Source organism: Schistocerca nitens, chromosome 6 (genome assembly GCF_023898315.1).
Source record: "Schistocerca nitens isolate TAMUIC-IGC-003100 chromosome 6, iqSchNite1.1, whole genome shotgun sequence".
In the NCBI taxonomy this organism is placed as follows: Eukaryota; Metazoa; Arthropoda; class Insecta; order Orthoptera; family Acrididae; genus Schistocerca; species Schistocerca nitens.
Genome location: NC_064619.1, coordinates 57,091,475 through 57,111,138, shown reverse-complemented (window position 1 = coordinate 57,111,138; position 19,664 = coordinate 57,091,475).

Below are 19,664 nucleotides of genomic sequence, written 5' to 3'. Positions count from 1 at the left end.
GGAGACGATCGTACAGATGCTGGATGTAGTCCTGTGGAACGGCTTGCCATGCCATTTCCACCTGGCGCCTCAGTTGGACCAGCGTTCGTGCTGGACGTGCAGACCGCGTGAGACGACGCTTCATCCAGTCCCAAACATGCTCAATGGGGGACAGATCCGAAGATCTTGCTGGCCAGGGTAGTTGACTTACACCTTCTAGAGCACGTTGGGTGGCACGGGATACATGCGGACGTGCATTGTCCTGTTCGAACAGCAAGTTCCCTTGCCGGTCTGAGAATGGTAGAACGATGGGTTCGAAGACGGTTTGGATGTACCGTGCACTATTCAGTGTCCCCTCGACGATCACCAGTGGTGTACGGCCAGTGTAGGAGATCGCTCCCCACACCATGATGCCGGGTGTTGGCCCGTGTGCCTCGGTCGTATGCAGTCCTGATTGTGGCGCTCACCTGCACGGTGCCAAACACGCATACGACCATCATTGGCACCAAGGCAGAAGCGACTCTCATCGCTGAAGACGACACGTCTCCATTCGTCCCTCCATTCACGCCTGTCGCGACACCACTGGAGGCGGGCTGCACGATGTTGGGGCGTGAGCGGAAGACGGCCTAACGGTGTGCGGGACCGTAGCCCAGCTTCATGGAGACGGTTGCGAATGGTCCTCGCCGATACCCCAGGAGCAACAGTGTCCCTAATTTGCTGGGAAGTGGCGGTGCGGTCCCCTACGGCACTGCGTAAGATCCTACGGTCTTGGCGTGCATCCGTGCGTCGCTGCGGTCCGGTCGACGGGCACGTGCACCTTCCGCCGACCACTGGCGACAACATCGATGTACTGTGGAGACCTCACGCCCCACGTGTTGAGCAATTCGGCGGTACGTCCAGCCGGCCTCCCGCATGCCCACTATACGCCCTCGCTCAAAGTCCGTCAGCTGCACATACGGTTCACGTCCACGCTGTCGCGGCATGCTACCAGTGTTAAAGACTGCGATGGAGCTCCGTATGCCACGGCAAACTGGCTGACACTGACGGCGGCGGTGCACAAATGCTGCGCAGCTAGCGCCATTCGACGGCCAACACCGCGGTTCCTGGTGTGTGCGCTGTGCCGTGCGTGTGATCATTGCTTGTACAGCCCTCTCGCAGTGTCCGGAGCAAGTATGGTGGGTCTGACACACCGGTGTCAATGTGTTCTTTTTTCCATTTCCAGGAGTATATATATATATATATATATATATATATATATATATATATATATATAATGTTTTTTGAACACTATTGAGGTAAATACATTGTTTGTTCTGTATCAAAATCTTTCATTTGCTAACTATGCCTATCAGTAGTTAGTGCCTTATGTAGTGAGAATCTTTTATTCAGCCGGCGGTATTGGCTCACTCTGTATTGCAGTAGTTTGAGTAACAAAGATTTTTGTGAGGTGAGTGATTCATGTAAGGTATAGGTTATTGTTAGTCAGGGCCATTCTTTTGTAGGGATTTTTCAAAGTCAGATTGCGTTGCGCTAAAAAACATTGTGTGTCAGTTTAAGCACAGTCATTTATAATTTTCTTAAGGGGACGTTTCAACTGGTATGTCCTGCCACAAGAACATCCTATTACCAACCTTGTGGCCAGCATGGGAAAGCATTGTAGAGCATGCACTGCAGTCATTGGTGATTGCACACACTATGAAGAATCACGCCCACTCTTTGTAATGCCTTTTTCTTCTGTCTTTCAAAGAATATGTCATTTACGTTCGTCTCAAAGCGTATACTTTCCTTACTACACTACTGGCCATTAAACTTGCTACACCACGAAGATGACGTGCTACGGACGCGAAATTTAACCGACAGGAAGAGGATGCTGTGATATGCAAATGATTAGCTTTCCAGAGCATTCACACAAGGTTGGCACCGGTGGCGACACCTACAGAAACAACAATCATCTGAACGAACAGTTCGACGACGTTTGCAGCAGAATTAACTATCAGCTCGGAGACGCTGTATCACAGACAGGAGCACCTGCGATGGTGTACTCAACGATGAACCTGGGTGCACGAATGGCAAAAAGTCATTTTTTCTGATGAATCCAGGTTCTGTTTACAGCATCATGATGGTCGCATTCTTGTTTGGCGACATCGAGGTGAACGCACATTGGAAGTGTGTATTCGTCATCGCCATACTGGCGTATCACCCGGCGTGATGGTATAAGGTGCCATTGGTTACATTTCTCGGTCACCTCTTGTTTGTATTGACGGCAGTTTGAACAGTGGACGTTACATTTCAGAGGTGTTACGACCCGCGGCTCTACCCTTCATTCGATCCTTGCGAAACCCTACGTTTCAGCAGGATAATGCACGACTGCATGTTGCAGGTCCTGTATGGTCCTTTCTCGACACAGAAAATGTTCAACTGCTGCCCAGGCCAGCACATTCTCCATCTACATCTACATTTTTACTCCGCAAGCCACCCAACGGTGTGTGGCGTAGGGCACTTTACGTGCCACTGTCATTACCTCCCTTTTCTGTTCTAGTCGCGTATGGTTTGTGGGAAGAACGACTGCCGGAAAGCCTCCGTGTGCACTCGAATCTCTCTAATTTTACATTCGTGATCTCCTAGGGAGGTATAAGTAGCGGGAAGCAATATATTCGATACCTCATCCAGAAACGCACCCTCTCGAAACCTGGACAGGAAGCTACACCGCGATGCCGACCGCCTCTCTTGCAGAGTCTGCCATTTGAGTTTGCTAAACATCTCCGTAACGCTATCACGCTTACCAAATAACCCTGTGACGAAACGTGCCGCTCTTCTTTGGATCTTCTCTATCTCCTCCCTGCCGGCCGGAGTGGCCGTGCGGTTCTAGGCGCTACAGTCTGGAGCCCCGAGACCGCTACTGTCGCAGGTTCGAATCCCGCCTCGCTCATGGATGAGTGTGATGTCCTTAGGTTAGTAAGGTTTAAGTAGTTCTAAGTTCTAGGGGACTGATGACCTCAAAAGTTAAGTCCCATAGTGCTCAGAGCCATTTGAACCGTTTTTATCTCCTCCGTCAACCCGATCTGGTACGGATCCCTCACTGATGAGCAATACTCAAGTATAGATCGAACGAGTGTTTTGTAAGCCACCTCCTTTGATGATGGACTACATTTTCTAAGGACTCTGCCAATGAATCTCAACCTGGTACCCGCCTTATCAACATTTAATTTTATATGATCATTCCACTTCAAATCGTTCCGCACGCATACTCACAGATATTTTACAGAAGTAACTGCTACCAGTGTTTGTTCCGCTATCATATAATCATACAATAAAGGATCCTTCTTTCTATCTACTCGCAATACATCACATTTGTCTATGTTAAGGTCAGTTGCCACTCCCTGCATCGAGTGCCTATCCGCTGCAGATCTTCCTGCATTTCGCTACAATTTTCTAATGCTGCATCTTCTCTGTATACTACAGCATCATCCGCGCAAAGCCGCATGGAACATCCGACACTATCTACTAGGTCATTTATAAATATTGTGAAAAGCCATGGTCCCATAACACTCCCCTGTGGCATACCACACCAACTGAAAACGTCAGGTAAATGGTGGCCGAGCAACTGGCTCGTCACTATAACCAGTCACTACTCTTGACGAACTGTGGTATCGTGTTGAAGCTGTATGGGCAGCTGTACCTGTACACGCCATCCAAGATCTGTTTGACTCAATGCTCTGGCGTATCAAGGCCGTTATTACGGCGAGAGGTGGTTGTTCTGGGTACTGATTTCTCGGGATCCATGCACCCAAATTGCGTGAATATGTACTCACATGTCAGTTCTAGTATAATATATTTGTCCAATGAATACCCGTTTATCCTCTGCATTTCTTCTTGGTGTAGCAATTTTAATGGCCAGTAGTGTATATTATATCGTTGCAGTTCTTCTAATTTATTGTTAAAGTTTCATGGAGCCTTATTACTTAGCAGTGACACAACACGCGTAAGTTACATCCTTATTTAAATTTTCGCAAGCCAAATTAAGCAGAGATGTAAACACTAGTATCTGAACAGCATACCAGAAATACTCGTTCTGAACAAAGTAAAATAATGTCTATACGACTAGATAAAATACTCATCTTCTCAAAATCACTTTATGTATCAGAAACACGATCTTCCTCAATAGATCAGAGTAATTAAATTCCTCTCTAGTTTCAAAACGCAGATAACTGCCCATCTTCTACTTCAACACCTATGTTTGTCTCTAATTGCCCCGTAACCCACTCTAGTCTCTCCTCCCCCACCACGTCCCACTTTACCTTGCCCATTCCCCATTGAAACAGTCTGCTAGTTCTAGTTAGTGTTACTACTGTCACAGTCTTATTCATTGCAATTATCCCTTCCGTTCTTGGTGAGATTATATATGGCTTCGCTGGTGCTAAGCTAATTAGTAGGACTAAAAATTTTTTTAATGATGGGGCATGTACTTTTTGGTAAGACTGACATGATCCTTGAATGTACATAACTACTTGTTATGAAAAATCTAAATGAATTACTGCCGTTTTCATATCATAATCTACATCTACATCCGCGTAGATACTCCTCAAACCACAGTACGGTGCATGGCATAGCGTACCCTGTCCCACTACTGGTCATTTCCTTCCCTCTTCCACTCGCAAATAGAGCGAGGAAAAGACGACTATATATATTACATTTACCTCCATACACTAACACTAATTCTTTACAGATGAATGGAAAAACTGGTAGAAGACGACCTCGGGTAAGATCACTTTGGATTCCGTAGAAATATTGCAACATGCGAGGCCTCATTGGCCCTAAGACTTATCCTAGAAGATAGATTAAGGAAAGCCAGATCTACTTTTACAGCATTTGTAGACTTAGAGAAAGCTTTTGACGATGTTGACTGGAATATTCTCTTTCAAATTCTGAGGATGACAGGGGTAGAATTCAGGGAGCGAAAGGCTATTTGCAATTTGTACAGAAACCAGATTGCACTTATAATGGTCGAGGGGCAAGAAAAGAGAGCAGTGGTTGAGAAGGGAGCAGGACAGGGTTGCAATCTATCCCCGATGCTATTCAATCTGTATACTGAGCAAGCAGCAAAGGAAACAGAAGAAAAATTCTAAGTAGGAATTAAAATCCATGGAGAGGAAATAAAAACTTTGTGGTTTGCCAATGACAGAGACGGCAAAGGACCAGGAAGAGCAGCTGAGCGGTATGGCCAGCGTCTTGAAAGAAGGGTATAAGAGGAACGTCAACAAAAGTAAAACGAGGATAAGTGAATGTAGTCGAATTAAATCAGGTAATGCCGAGGGTGTTGGAATAGGAAATGAGACACTTAAAGTAGTAAATGCGTTTTGCTATTTGGGCGGAGAAATACCTGATATTGGTCGATGTAGGGAGGATATAAAACGTAGACTGGCTATGGCAAGGAAAGCTTTACAGAAGAAGACAAATTTATTAACATTGAGTATAGATTTAAGTATCAGGATGTCGTTTCTGATAGTATTTGTATGGAGTGTAGCCTTGTATGGAAGTGAAACAAGTACGATCAACAATTTAGACAGGAAGAGAACAGAAACTTTCGAAATGCTGAAGATTAGATCGGCAGACCACGTAAGTAATGAGGAGGTACTGAATAGAATGGGGGGGGGCGGGGAAGAGGAATTACTGACACAGCTTGACTAGAAGAAGGGATCGGATGGTAGGACACGTTCTGAGGAATCGAGGTATCACCAGTTTAGTACTGAAGGGAAGCGTGGAAGGTAAAAAGCGTAGACGGATACCAAAAAATTAATAAACAAAGCAGATTCAAAGTATGAAGTTGCAGTAGTTATTCGGAGATAAAGAGGCTTGCAGAGGATAGAGTAGAACGGAGAACTGCATCAAACTAGTATCTGGACTAAAGACCACAACAACAACATATGCCTCTATATGAACCCTAATTTTTCGTATATCTCCATGGTCCTTAAGGGCAATGTATATTGGCGGCAGTAGAATTGCTCATCACTCAGCTTCAAATGCCGCTTCTCTAAATTTTCTCAATAATGTTTCTCGAAGGAAACGTCCTGTTTCCTCCAGAGATTGTCAGATCAGTTCCTGAAGCATCTCCGTAACAAGTGCTGTTCGAACCTACCGGCAACAAATCTAGCAGCTCTCAATTGCTTCGATGTCTTCGTTCTATCCGACCTGGTACAGATCCCAAACACTCGAGCAGTACTCAAGGACAGGTCGCCCCAGCGGCCTATACGCGGTGTCGTTTACAGGCGAACCACTGTTTCCTAAAATACTCCCAATAAACCGAAGTCGACCATTCGTCTTCCCTACCACAGTTCTTACATGCTCGTTCAATCTCATATGCTCTGCAACGTTACGCCCAGATATTTAAACGACTTCACTGTGTCAATCAGGACACTAATAATATTGCATCCGAACACTACAGGTTTGATCTTCCTACTCATCTGCATTAACTTACGTTTTTCCGCATTTAGGACCAGCTCCGTTCATCACACCAACTGTACGTTTGGTTTAAGTCGTCACTCAACTTCGACACCTTTCCAGACACCACGGCATCATTAGCTAACAACTGCAGATTGCTGTTCACCCTGTCCACCTAATTATTTATGTATACAGAGAACAACAGCGGTCCTATCACACCTCCATTGGGCCTACCTGGTGATACCCTTGTTCCTGATTAATACTAGCCGTCAAGGACAATATACTAGGTTCTATTGTTTAAGAAGTCTTCGAGCTACTCACATATCTGTGAAATGAATCCTTACGCTCGTACCTTCATTAACAGCCTGCAATGGGGCACCGTGTCAAATGCTTTCCGGAAATATAGAAATGTGGAGTCTACCTGTTGCCTTTTATTCGTAGTTCGTAGTGTATCATGTGAGAAAATGACAACCTGAGTTTCGCATGAGCGATGCTTTCTAAAAACACACTGATTCGTGGACACAAGTTTCTCACTCCCAAGAAAATTTATTATATTCGATTTGAAAATATTTTCCAGTATTCTGCAGAAAACAGAAGTTAGGATCTGTAATTTTGTGGATCCTTTCTTTTACCTTTCTTATGTACTACAGCCACCTGCACCTTTTTGCAATCGCTTCGGACTTTGTGCTGGGCGAGAGATTCATTAAAAATGCAAGCTAGGTTAAGAGCTAATGCTCTAGAGTATCCTTTGCGAAATCAAACTGGTATTTTATCTGGACCTGGCGATTTTTTTAGTTTTGAATCTTTTCTTTGTTAATGATGCATATATGGCCATTTGTCTTTGACAGAGCCTAATATGGTCATATTCTTTATATTTTCACTCTTTCAAGAGATAAATAAAGTTTCTCATTCAACTCGTTATTCCGTGTTACATTCCCTAGAACTGCACATCTCATTTTGCTTCCTCCAGACTGGCAAATACCTACCTTCCCCCCCCCCCCCCCCTCGCCGTACTTCGTTTGAATTCACAATACGGACCTCACCCTTACGTAACAGATTTTTCTACCTTATTGTTACTCTATGAGCAGGTGATTGTTTAACCTCTTGTCTGAGGAACGTGACAGAATTACCTGTTCCCATTCTTTCTGTCCCACTCCATTTTTCAGCCACTTTCTCGAGAGCCATCTTAGTATCAGGAACCTGACTCCGGAATATTCTCCTCTGGAATAACCTCTGGGATAACTGAGTAACGACTCCAGCTCCAGAACACAGTGAATGACTATGTAATAAAACAACAATAGTGATTACCATTAAAAGCCTTATACTTACGTTTCAAATCTAGACTTTAATAATAAAATGGGAAAGTACTGTTAATCAGAACTCACGGAGAAGTTGTGATGTAAATGACAATAGATTTATTCATCCTTAACATCACAAGACAACAAAAATGACTGAAGAAACGTCACACAAACATTTTAATTTGACAAACGCTTTCACTAACGTGGGGTCTATGGAGGACCAAGTGATCAGCTGGGGATCGACACACGACATAACCGGAACTCTAATCGCTTTATCCGACTTCATACTCGTGAATCCGGGTTATGGTGCAAAAATTACGCAGCTATCAAGCATCTATACTCTAATATTCCAACACAAGAAAAATATGGTTCGGAAGAACAGGGTGCTGAGAAACATATATTGGAGCCTTACACCGTAGTAGCGAATACCTTACCCTCCTGCTGGTGAGGGCGACACACCACGGTGTGTTCGGCGACTGAAGTCATGGACGGACACAATCTGTTATTAATGTCGCCCGCCCGAAAAATGCTAATACGCTGTCTCGCGTTTGGTTAATTCAGAATGCAGGTATTTTCCAATGAGCCTCTGAAACCTTGGTGGATTCCAGTGTGCAGGTGGACCCGTTTGCTGGTCTGCCAAACCAATTTGACTCTGTGCCACAACTATGCAAGACGGAATATGTCAAATGTTTAGACGGCCGACTCAAGACAAATAAGTACATCCACGCATCACTCGTTGTGTGCGTGATGCTAGAAGCAGTACCTCTGAAGGTTCAGAAGTTGACTGACACAGGCTCTAAGTGGCACACCAGTAATGGACACAAGTCTCACTGTTTAGGTAGAGCGCCAGTACAAGAGTGATCTTCTCTTTCTGTCTGCTTTCCTCCTCAGCTCAGTAGCAAAAGACAATTTACAACTTAGACTTCCTCCACTTTAGCACAAGTCAATCACGAGCTGGAACATGGCATTCGAAGCTCAGAGAGCGCCCCTTGCTCTGCATACACCGATTTGACCAATCAGACACTTTAAAGTTAATTGGGAGAAAAGGAAAAACGATTCAGCTTCGTGGCCTCTTTCTGGCGCTTTTATACCATGTCTTTTGCTAACAATATGATCAGGAAGGTACCACACCCGTCCGTAGAAAGCTTGTTATTTCCCCTAGAGCACGCAAGCAAGAGCATTAACTAGTGCCCACCATTTGATCACGATGTATGAAATCAAATCGAAATAAAGATCATAATCTGAGTACTATGGGACTTAACATCTGAGGACATCAGTCCCCTAGAACTTAGAACTACTTAAACCTAACTAACCTAAGGACATCACCCTCATCCGTGCCCGAGGCAGGATTCGAACCTGCGACCGTAGTGGTCGCGCGGTTCCAGACTGAAGCGCCTAGAACCTCTCGACACCGGCCGGCACACTCAATTCATTTTAATACTATTTACCATATTCAAATTATTTCTTAAGTAAATATGCACAGTGTATGGGGAACCCTGGGCTGAAGAAATAAATAAATAAAAAGAAGCCATTCTGGACCTTGGACTGCAGACAAGTGTCTCTTTATGTTATTCACTTTTGCTGATGTCGGAAGTGTGTGCATATAGTTCAGAAAAAATGCCGAAAGTGAAGCAAATAATTCAAATGAAGTTACATTAGTACAAATCTCATTATGGCGAGGAAGTACTTTCGACTGAAGATAAAATACTCTGTTGTCAACTGAGCGATATAAGAGTAACTGCAGACAAGTCATTTAACGTTAGCCAGCATTTCGCAATAGAAAAATACAAAAGTGGAATAGAACGAATGGAAAATGAAAAAAAAAACACTATAGCAAATCTTCCTAAGGTAATCCCACCAGTGTTGCAATTGTACCCAACGGGTGTCTACACTCTGTCGATTTCACAAAAAACTTGTACAAGGAAAGAAATCCCTATCGCACTACTTCTTGTGATCTAGCGCCCAGAAACGTTTATCTTTCTCGTTCATTATCTAACAACTATCAAGAAAATTTCTTTGTGGACAAAAATACACTTTACACCAGAACTGACGACATCTTTATCTCCGAACTAGCGGCTTCAGATAGGTGTGTAACCCAAAAATTTCTGATCATTGTCAGAATATTTTAAGAAAATCGAGGGGGAGATATATTGCAGATGATTAATTTCTATCATGTTTTTCTGTTGTATTCAATAAACCAATGAGAAACGCCATAAAATGTGCTCTGGTCTCATACAAATTGAATTTACCTGGGGACCCTTAAAAATGTCTAATTTAGTAAAACAGATATTAGCTGTAACACACGAGCCTGCCCAAAACATCTGGGTGACAGTTATTGAAGTATGTGAAAAAAAAAAACGTAAATTACTCACAAACTACGGCATGCATACGCTTTATTCAATATATAAACGTCACTTCACAAATTCGGGTTTCGTTTATGACATGTTCGATATGCTGCTATCATTGGCGATCATGTGGCGCAGACGAATAGCGAAATTCTACTTGACCCGCTACAGTGTCGGAAAATCGATGCTGTCGATCACCTCCTGAATGGCTGTTTTCAGATCAGCAATGGTTTTAGGGTTATTGCTGTACACCTCGTCTTTGATGTAGCCAAACAAAAAGGAATCACATTTGTTCGGATCCGGAGAATATGGCGGACAATCGAGGCCGATGCCAGTGGCCTCTGGGTACTCCAGAGCCAGAGTGCAGTCTCCAAAGTGCTCCTACAGGACGTCAAACGCACTCCAGCTTCGATGGGGTCGAGATCCGACTTGCATGAACCACGTCTTGCCGAAATCAGGATAACATTGTAAAATGGGGATGAAATTATCTTCCAAAACCTTCACGCACCGTTCGGTAGTCATCGTGCCATCAAAGAATATCGCACCGTTTTTTCCGTGAATGTACATTGCACAACACCACACAGTCACCCGTTGAGGTTGAAGAGACTTGTCGATAGCGAAATAGGATTCTCTGTCCCCCAAATGCGCCAGTTTTGGTTATTGACGAACCCATCCAAATGAAAGTGGGTTTAGTCGCTTAACCAAACCATACATCACACATTAATTCCCACCATTCTCCGAGGTCAACCGTACCTAACGCAAGCCGTTCAGAAGCTATGACGATTTTATTTCATATATTTCAATAATTGTCACCGTGTATGTGCCCCATACGATCTGTGTCTACATGAAGTCCCTTGTCCTACCGAAGAAGCTTTTCGGAATTACCAATAAAATACATAAACCTTCAAGAGAAAATAGACACAAGAAGAAACGAAGTTCACAAATTATTCACTGCCAGACCAACTGAATTGTATATTTACAAAAAAGTAACATGTATGTCGCTATAAGCAAAAAAGTATAAGTTTTGACAACGATGCAAGGTCACAGTTTCTTAAATTTTTCACTTTTAAATCTATGGCAGTCCAAATCGAATTTCTAATTGACTTAAGATGACGAATTTAAGATTTTCTTAATGGTTTCCGACCTGGAAGTATACAATTCGGTAAGAGAAAAAGTAATAGGCTGAAAAAATGCTTAGGCTCCTAGTGAGATTAGAACGAAGTGTTGACGCGTCGTGTCCTGCACAAAACAGCTGCGCTACCACTTAGTTAGTGAGCTGGTAATCCTATGTGTGCACGCTCAATGTAGTGTTGTTGAAAAACATAAATAATTAGGAACGTTAAATATGTGACCAGCTATCGATTCTGTATGGAATGGCCTCCATGGATGTGAGTAATAAATATTCTGAGGTGTGGTGTTGGTCTTTTATTCTGTTATTCTGCGCAACGGATTAATCTGAGATGTACCCTTTACCCTGTGGCTCCTGCAAGATGCAAGTTCCACCCCCACACTACTACAGAAGTCAGACAGACGCTCCTAACGTTCTAAAGAGAAATGACTGAAAAACTTTCAGCAATAATTATCTTCTGGAGTCTTCCGCTGTAAGGATATGACACAAAAATTCACAAAATTTCTTAAGTAACTAGTGGGATACTTGGGTACTGGAGTAGTGCTAGTTAGTGTAAGAAAAACATAAAACTAACGAAAGTTACTATTTATTTTGAAAAAATTCTGAGAAATCACAAAGGCACTTTTAGTTATGAATTGAACAAGTTATATCCTGGTTCTTTTCGGAATGTGAAATTACCTCTCAAGGATAGGATTCGCAAATGAAACTTCTATACAAAGTTTAAGATGGTTGTTGACTTGGCAGAATGGCTGAGAGGCGCGCCTACTCAGCTTCAATAACTATCCTTCAGAATGTTGCTAGGTACGGTCGAAGCTGTCGCGTGTGAAATGTAGTGAAGTGTACTGTTGTGGAGGAAATATGGGGCCCGCAATAGCTGTAGCGCGCAATACCGAAAGCAGTGATCACTGCTGTCTGCGCCGCTCGCTGCTGACAAATAAGATAACTCTCGTGCTATCTGGATTGACCTTCGCCAATCAGACTCTTCCTATGCCTTGAAGAAGTCAAGCATTCCTATTCGCCCCTAGTCTAACTATTGGCGTGGTACACTGGTCAGATAACCAGTCCACCACAATGCCACTCAAAATTCGCTCGGAGGCGTTTAACTATAACTTTGTCCATTCACACCGCACAATAAGTGTATCGGCCAACACAGTGAACAACGCTTCATTGCAAGGACTCAATATAGAGTAGCACTTCGATTCGCTCTCGAGAGAGGTGCTTTCCCAGTGAGGTACTGAGGAGAGACTTGTTCCTCGCTCCAGGAGCGACAACGGAACAGGGCCTCTCCATGCCAGACGTGAAGGGGTATATCTTTTGGTCTCTTCCATTATTCCTTCAGCTCAAGGTGTCCGAAATATCGTCTGCCAATCAGCATTGCTCTTCTAAAGCGGGAGAATGACGTTTCGTTTAAGGCGACCAATCCAGAAACCTGTAGCATTGCCGTTTGGCGTTTGCTGTCTCCCTGTCAAAATCTCTGAAACTGCATGCTATGTGTAAAGAATGCGTAGGCTGGACGCTCCCACACAATGTAGCGGAATTTGCTTCTAAGCCGAACACGGGGTTGTTCCCCCCTTTCACTCGGGCCCACGCTGTCCACTACACGGGTGGTCATCGGCCGACATAGGCTGGGTCGTCCTCTGAAGGGACTAGCGTCCCGTTGTGCGGTTTCTCTCCCGAACTAAAAGCCTCTGTGACCATTGTGTCTGGAATGTATGTGTGTATGCCAGACTCGAGTATTTCAACCACGGTGCGCTTACTTGTTAATTGCATATCGTTTACATGAATTCATACAACACTGACTTTATCTTATAGAGTTTGGGTTACAATGAAGCGTCTTGATGTGCGGAATATGATTGTGAGGGCGGAATATTTAAGCAATGAAGGTCAGGAGACCACGACGTCTTACAATATGATACATCACCGTTACATCCTCAGAGGGAATCATTCAGATTATTTATTGTAAACAACAACAAAAATGTTAAGTGAATTTACCCTGTTAATTCTGAGACACGTCGGAAAGTAAGTGGACTTTCACTTAGTTAGCAAACGTATTCCTGAATTTTGCCAATTCCCTATTAGACTAGTGATGGGAGGAATATGTTTGCTCAGCCGACTTGCTTAACTGGTAAGCACTTGGGACGCTCACCTTTCTAAGGCGAAAACACAGACGCCGGCTGCTACATCCTTGAATGGCAGCCGAAATATCTGAAGTATAGCCCAATAGTTTAGACCTAAAGCGTAGTTAAGGATAATATGCAGACTCAGCGACGGTGATTCAAAACCCATAAATAAAGGGCAGGGGGAATTCTTTTGACGGCCCTAGGCTTCAATTGCTGTCGTCATTATTTTATTCCAGAAAACTGAGGAACTCATCCGGCAGAAGCGACTCACTTCTTTTTACATTCCCACATCACCAGTGGTTATCCTGCAAATATTATGAGGAGTCGCACATTTTATTCTTTTGATCATTGTGAACTTGCAAACAGTCTTTCTTAAGAATACTTTCATTGGCATGACATAAGGTTTCTAATGTAGGAAGCGAAGTGGGCAGAGAACTCACAAAGAAGCGGACCCAGTGAATGAGTGCAGAGCATATCCGGTTCGTGCTTCTTCTGACACGAAGGAAGAAGCAGCTGCCAACAGCAGACGTAAAAACAGACATAAGACGCTAAAGTTTTGTCTGTATTGTCTGAAATATGTCTTCATTAAGCGAAACTGTCATTCATTCGGCAATCACTAAAACAGTGAATAGTACGAGTAATTACTACGTAAGTGCTGATACTGCTCTCATACTGAAAGCGAAATGCGTCTGTCATTACTACATAAGTGCTGATACAGCTTTCATACTGAAAGCGAAATGCGTCTGCCAATATTCATTGCACTTCAGATGGAGGGATACCAGAATATCAGTAATACGGCCACCAAGCTTAATTTGGGGTGAAGACCCTACGCAGCTTCACAGCTTTGTGATGTTTGCTTCACAATTATTTCGTGATATTTATACTAGAGAATCCTCTATGCACTGTGGTTCCCAACAGGTGGTCCGCTGACCCCCAGCGGTCCGCTAGCTATCCCAGAGGGGTCCGCAAGACGCTGTTAGAATAAAAAAATATATTAAATATATTTCGTATGATAGCAGATTTTTTGTTTTGCCCGCTTCCTGCATGAGCAGAGCTTTAGCGAACGCTAGCTACTGCGTCTAGCTTCTTCCTAGTGTGTAAAGAGATCGGCGGTGAGCATCAGCAACTTCTTATTCACACGGAAGTAAGATGGCTTTCTCGAGGTAGGATCTTGTCAAGATTTTTTGAATTAGAGACGAGTTTCGTGTATTCCTTCTTGACACAAAGTACGCGGATTTCCTCACTAACTTCTCTCGGCTTTGCTCAGTTGCGTACTTAGCTGATGTGATGTGTTTGAACACTTGAGTTTCTATGGAAAAAATGTAGACATGTTCAAAGTTGAGGATAAGGTTAGTGATATGGTCTGGGCTTCAAGGATAGAAAACGAGTCACTAACAAACTTTTCTACTTTAAAACAATTCACGGTGTCATCGGAGGAGAGTTTGCCGGACCAGATCAAGATCAATGTAGCCGAGCATCTACGCAGCCTAACCACCACTTTTAGAGAGTATTTTGCTGAACCTGACCCTGACGACAGATGGATTCGAAATCCCTTCACCTGTGAAGAAATAGACAAAATCCAGGGCCTCACTGAAGAAGAGCAAGATCAACTTGTGGGTCTATCCAGCTGTGGTACGATGATAAACATTTTCATCGGTGATAAAATTACAGACTTCTGGGCACCAACACGCAAGGACTACGAGAAACTTGGAGATAAGGCAGTGAAAAAGATCCTTCCATTTGCAACCACATATCGGTGTTAGCAAGCATTTTCTTCCATGTGTTTCATGAAAAACAAATATAGGAATTTCGGAGTGAAAGTTTCTAGTTTGGAAACTAATACTTCAGAAATAATGGACTCAAAGGTCATATTGAACTCATCTTATTAAGGACTGAAAATTAAATCTAACTGTATACTGACGGAGTACTCTGTTGTAACTGTATTTTTTCAAACCAATAATACCTTGTATGAAATTAGTGTTTTCTTATTTTTCAGACATGTCTACTCAATGCAATCTCAAGTGCAGTACACGTGAAAGACCAATACACTCAGTTTTAATTTTTTCTGTCATTTTCAGTTCAAAATCAATTTTTATTTTTTTAAGGAATTTGTTATAATAAACACACGGATTTGAAGACAAAGATTTTGAGCAATAACCAAAACTTTAACAATGATGGCTAAATTGAAAAATTTTAAGCTCAATATTTTTTTTATAATGAATATGTCGATGTTTTTTCTAAGTATCAAAAACAGGAAACGTACAAAAAGACTCTTCATTTGGCGTTTTTAGGTACTTCATACTTGATATGACAAGGTACCAATCATGGTCGATGAGGGGGTCCTCGAGAAAATTTTGTTCCGAACCCATGCTCTAGGGCATCAATGCCTTCATATGAGAATCAACATAGTGTAATAATTAAAAAAGGCCACTACGAAAATAGTACTCTACTTGTGGCTGATTGCAAATAGGGAGGTGATCTTAATTTCAGTTTATAGCATCTACTGATGACAAACGCAAAATGAGTCCGAACTGCTCGAAAGTAGTGCTGCTTGCCTTGTGAAAGCTCAAAGGCGATGTTGTATCAGCTGACGTTGCAGACATGAGTAAAAGTCTTCATTTTTTTACGGGATTATCTCTTCTTAACATCTTGTTGCTCACTGCCGTAATTCGTTGCTTGATGCAAATACTGTGTTAATTCCCAGGGCAGTTTCGAGAACGTATTTCCACAGTAGCGACTTACCGTTTGCCCCCACGCCTTCTCCACCATTTTCCGTCGTACATTCTCATCAGTGTAAATTTTCGTTGCTAAAAGTGACTCTCACAGTATAAAAATCTGGGATTTGGGCGCCAGGGACGCAGCTACTGATTATGTTACACGCAGTATAAAAATCTTACAGTTGTGGGAACCACTCTCAGCTTGTCACCCCAAGAGGAGTCTTGTGCCGCTTGGACTTGAAACAGGCTCCTTTAATTGTGAAGATAATTTGCACAACAGATCTTATCGTCTGATACACAAGCGAAATGATGGTCACTGCACGTGTCCCATGCACTACATTTTGGTATATAATCCTATCTTTCAGTGTTTAGGTATTTACTGAAAGTTGGCAAGTCCTGCACGTAAGTTCCCACAAGTGTAATAGATTTCTGTAGACTCATTCCATTCTACACTTCACTTACGATGCACTACCTCGACTTCACAAGCTAGCGTCTCTTTACAAGAGCTCAAAATACCTATCGAAAATCGAGATCTGCCTGCACCTAAAGTTTCTATCGTACTAGATAATCGCCTAATGTATTTAAATTATTCGAATGATTCATTATAAAGTATTTGCATAGGAACGTTCACTTTTGACCATTTTTGTGACAGTTACATTTTCATTTGAAAACCACGAAAGAAGAGAGTCGAGTCGTTTGAGGTGGTGTCGTTTCATACAAGAATGATGATGAAAACTCAGCGTCTGATAAGAAGCAGGGAGCTTCGCTGCAGAAACGATAAGAAAGGAATACGCGGGAAACATCAATTAAAAAAGGGTGACAGATCGTGTGTTAAGACACTAAAAGAAAACATCCGTGGTACCAGAGAGAGCCGTAGAGGGCAAAAGCTGAAGTGGAAGACAGATACTAAAATACATGCATCATATAACCGAAGACGTTTAGTCGAGATAGAGAGGCTGGCACAGGAGAGGAAGTCGTGACGAGCAGCATCAGATCGTTCAGAAGTCTGGAGGAAAAAAAGAAAAAAAAAGATAAATTCATTAGATAATAACGTCAGTTATTGCAGTTATGGTGTTCTGTACTAAGAATGGTCTGAGCAGTTCTCTACGCTAATCCAACAAGTACATCATCCCTACATAACCATTGAAATCTACTGCCACTTGAATCTTATTAACATATTCAAGCCTCGCACTCTCTCAACTGTTCTTTCCAACCCCAACCCCCTATCCCACACGCAAATCTCCATCCATTAACATCCGTCCTTGCCGCCTTTGGAAATATCATTTCAAACGATCCCTGCTTTTAATGAAGTAGTAAAATAAATATCTGTCCTTTCCAAATCGATTCAGTACCTCCACATTACCTTATCTACCTCTCCATTCTTCAACATTCTGCAACACTGCAATTCGAAGACCTCTATTTCCTACTTATCTAAATTGTTTGTAGCCCACGTTTCTATTCTGTTATAGGTTATAATCCAGACAAAATCCTCCAACTACTTTCTCATTTTCAGAAATGACTTTCTTCCTATTGCACTATGTTCTTTCTATCCCCTCTATTTCGGCCGTCTTCACGTATTTTGCTTGAAAAGCAAAACTCTTCCACTCCTTTTAGTGTCCCATTTTCTAATCTAATTTCCTCATCATCACCTGGTTTAATTCGATTATATTTCATTGTCCTTCTTCTACTTTTCTTGATATTTATCATACCACTTCTTTCAACGACACTATCCATTCTGTTCAACTGCCCTTATAAATCTCTTGCCGTTACGGATGGAATTATAGTGTTATCACCAAAAACTCAAAAATTTAACGTCTTTTCTCTGAACTTTAATTTAATTTGCAAATATCTCCGTGGTATCCTCGACTGGTTGTTCAGTACACAGTTTGAATAACATCGGTAGCAGACTACAACTCTCTCACACCCTTCTCAACAATTCCCGCCTTTCATATCCTTCAGCCATAATATGATATTTAAGCAAGTAGTAAATGACGTTTCGTTCCCTGTGTTTAACCCCTGCTACCTTTAGATTTTCAGTGTGTTCTCCAGTCAACGTTGTCAACCGTTTTCTCAAAATATTGGAAACTTAAGTTTGCCAGTCTTCAACATACTTTCTAAGATAGGGCCAGTAGTACCTCACGTGTTCCTAGGTTTTTCCAGATTCCAAATTAATCTTCCCTGAGCGAAACTTCCATTTGTTTTTTTTTTCTTTCTTCAAAACTTCGCTAAATAATTTGTGTCAGTACTTTGCAGCCATGAATGATTAGACCGATGGTTCGGTAAAAGTCTCCCCTATTAGCAACTGCCACCTTTGGCACTGGAGTTATTACATTCCTCTTGAGATCTAAGGGTGTTTTACCTTTACTACATATACTATATACCCGATGGAATACTCTTTCATGGTATCTTCTCCCGAGGATCTCAATAATTTTGAGGGGAATATAGAAAACAGCTAAAACCATTCGAAAGACTAAAACAATGACAGAAATGAAAGAGTAATAGCAAGACTGAGATATTTTGGTTCTTAATCGGGAAGTTGGGATCCTTATTAAGTTAAATGAGTGCAACATGATTCAAGTGTGACCACCGTGTTAGGGACTTTTGCGACTGACAGTTATTGCGTGACGATGGTCTTGCAAGTCGATAACAACTCAGTATGAAAATGATATACTGTGGAACATCCAGAGAGTGGCAATTCATTAAATCTGAGTATTAATTTCATACTTTATTCAACAGTTTCTTTTTACTACCTCATCAACGACATGTACACCGCTAACCAGTGATGTAAATTAACAAATTTCTGCAGTCGCGCGCTTATTACATCCGAGAGAAAACCGCGTTAACCCTGTTAGCTGAAAACTTGATTATTGTGTAAGATTTTTTTTTGTCCTTCCATGCTAAACAAGTGGAATGTTACTATTCAGCGGTATACAGGATGCATTACACGGCTCCCTGTTGGCACTTCCCAGAGCGGCGATAACGCAGGTCAACTCCCAGCTACAGCCGGGAGCGGTTCGGTGCGGCTGTGGCGGATGCGGTTTGGACGCGCGGCAAACCGCCAACGCAGCGCAGAGCCGCATATTGGATCGAAATTATCAACATGCCGCCACCGCATGCACTGTGCTAATACACTGCTGTGCAGCCGGCAGTTCAAAACTCTCGGCGTGCACGCCCGTGGCTTCAACTAAAACAGTTTCAATTCGGCTCGCCAATATCAGATTTGCACTACAACTTGCCCTTATATTGAGAAGGAGAGAGAGAGAGAGGGGGGGGGGGCAGAGTTAGTACGCTACACGGATCTCTATAAAACACAGTCATATACACTTTCTCGTCAAAACTTGCGGGACACTTATTAATAGATATTACTGAGGTGTGTGTCCACGCTTCGCTTTGAAATCTGTTGCCAACGCTTTCAATGAGGTGTCTGAATGTCTCTGAGAGTAATGACAGCCTATTCTCCTTAAAAAGCCTAAACCAGAGAAAGTAGTGATGTTTGACGTGTTCAGCATCGGATTCGACATTCTACGACATCCAAAGGTGTTCCATTCGGTTCACTTGGGGACTCTGGACTGGCCAGTCAGGTTCAGGAATGTCGTTGTCCACAGACTATTGTCTCACAGAAAGTGCTGCACGGCAGT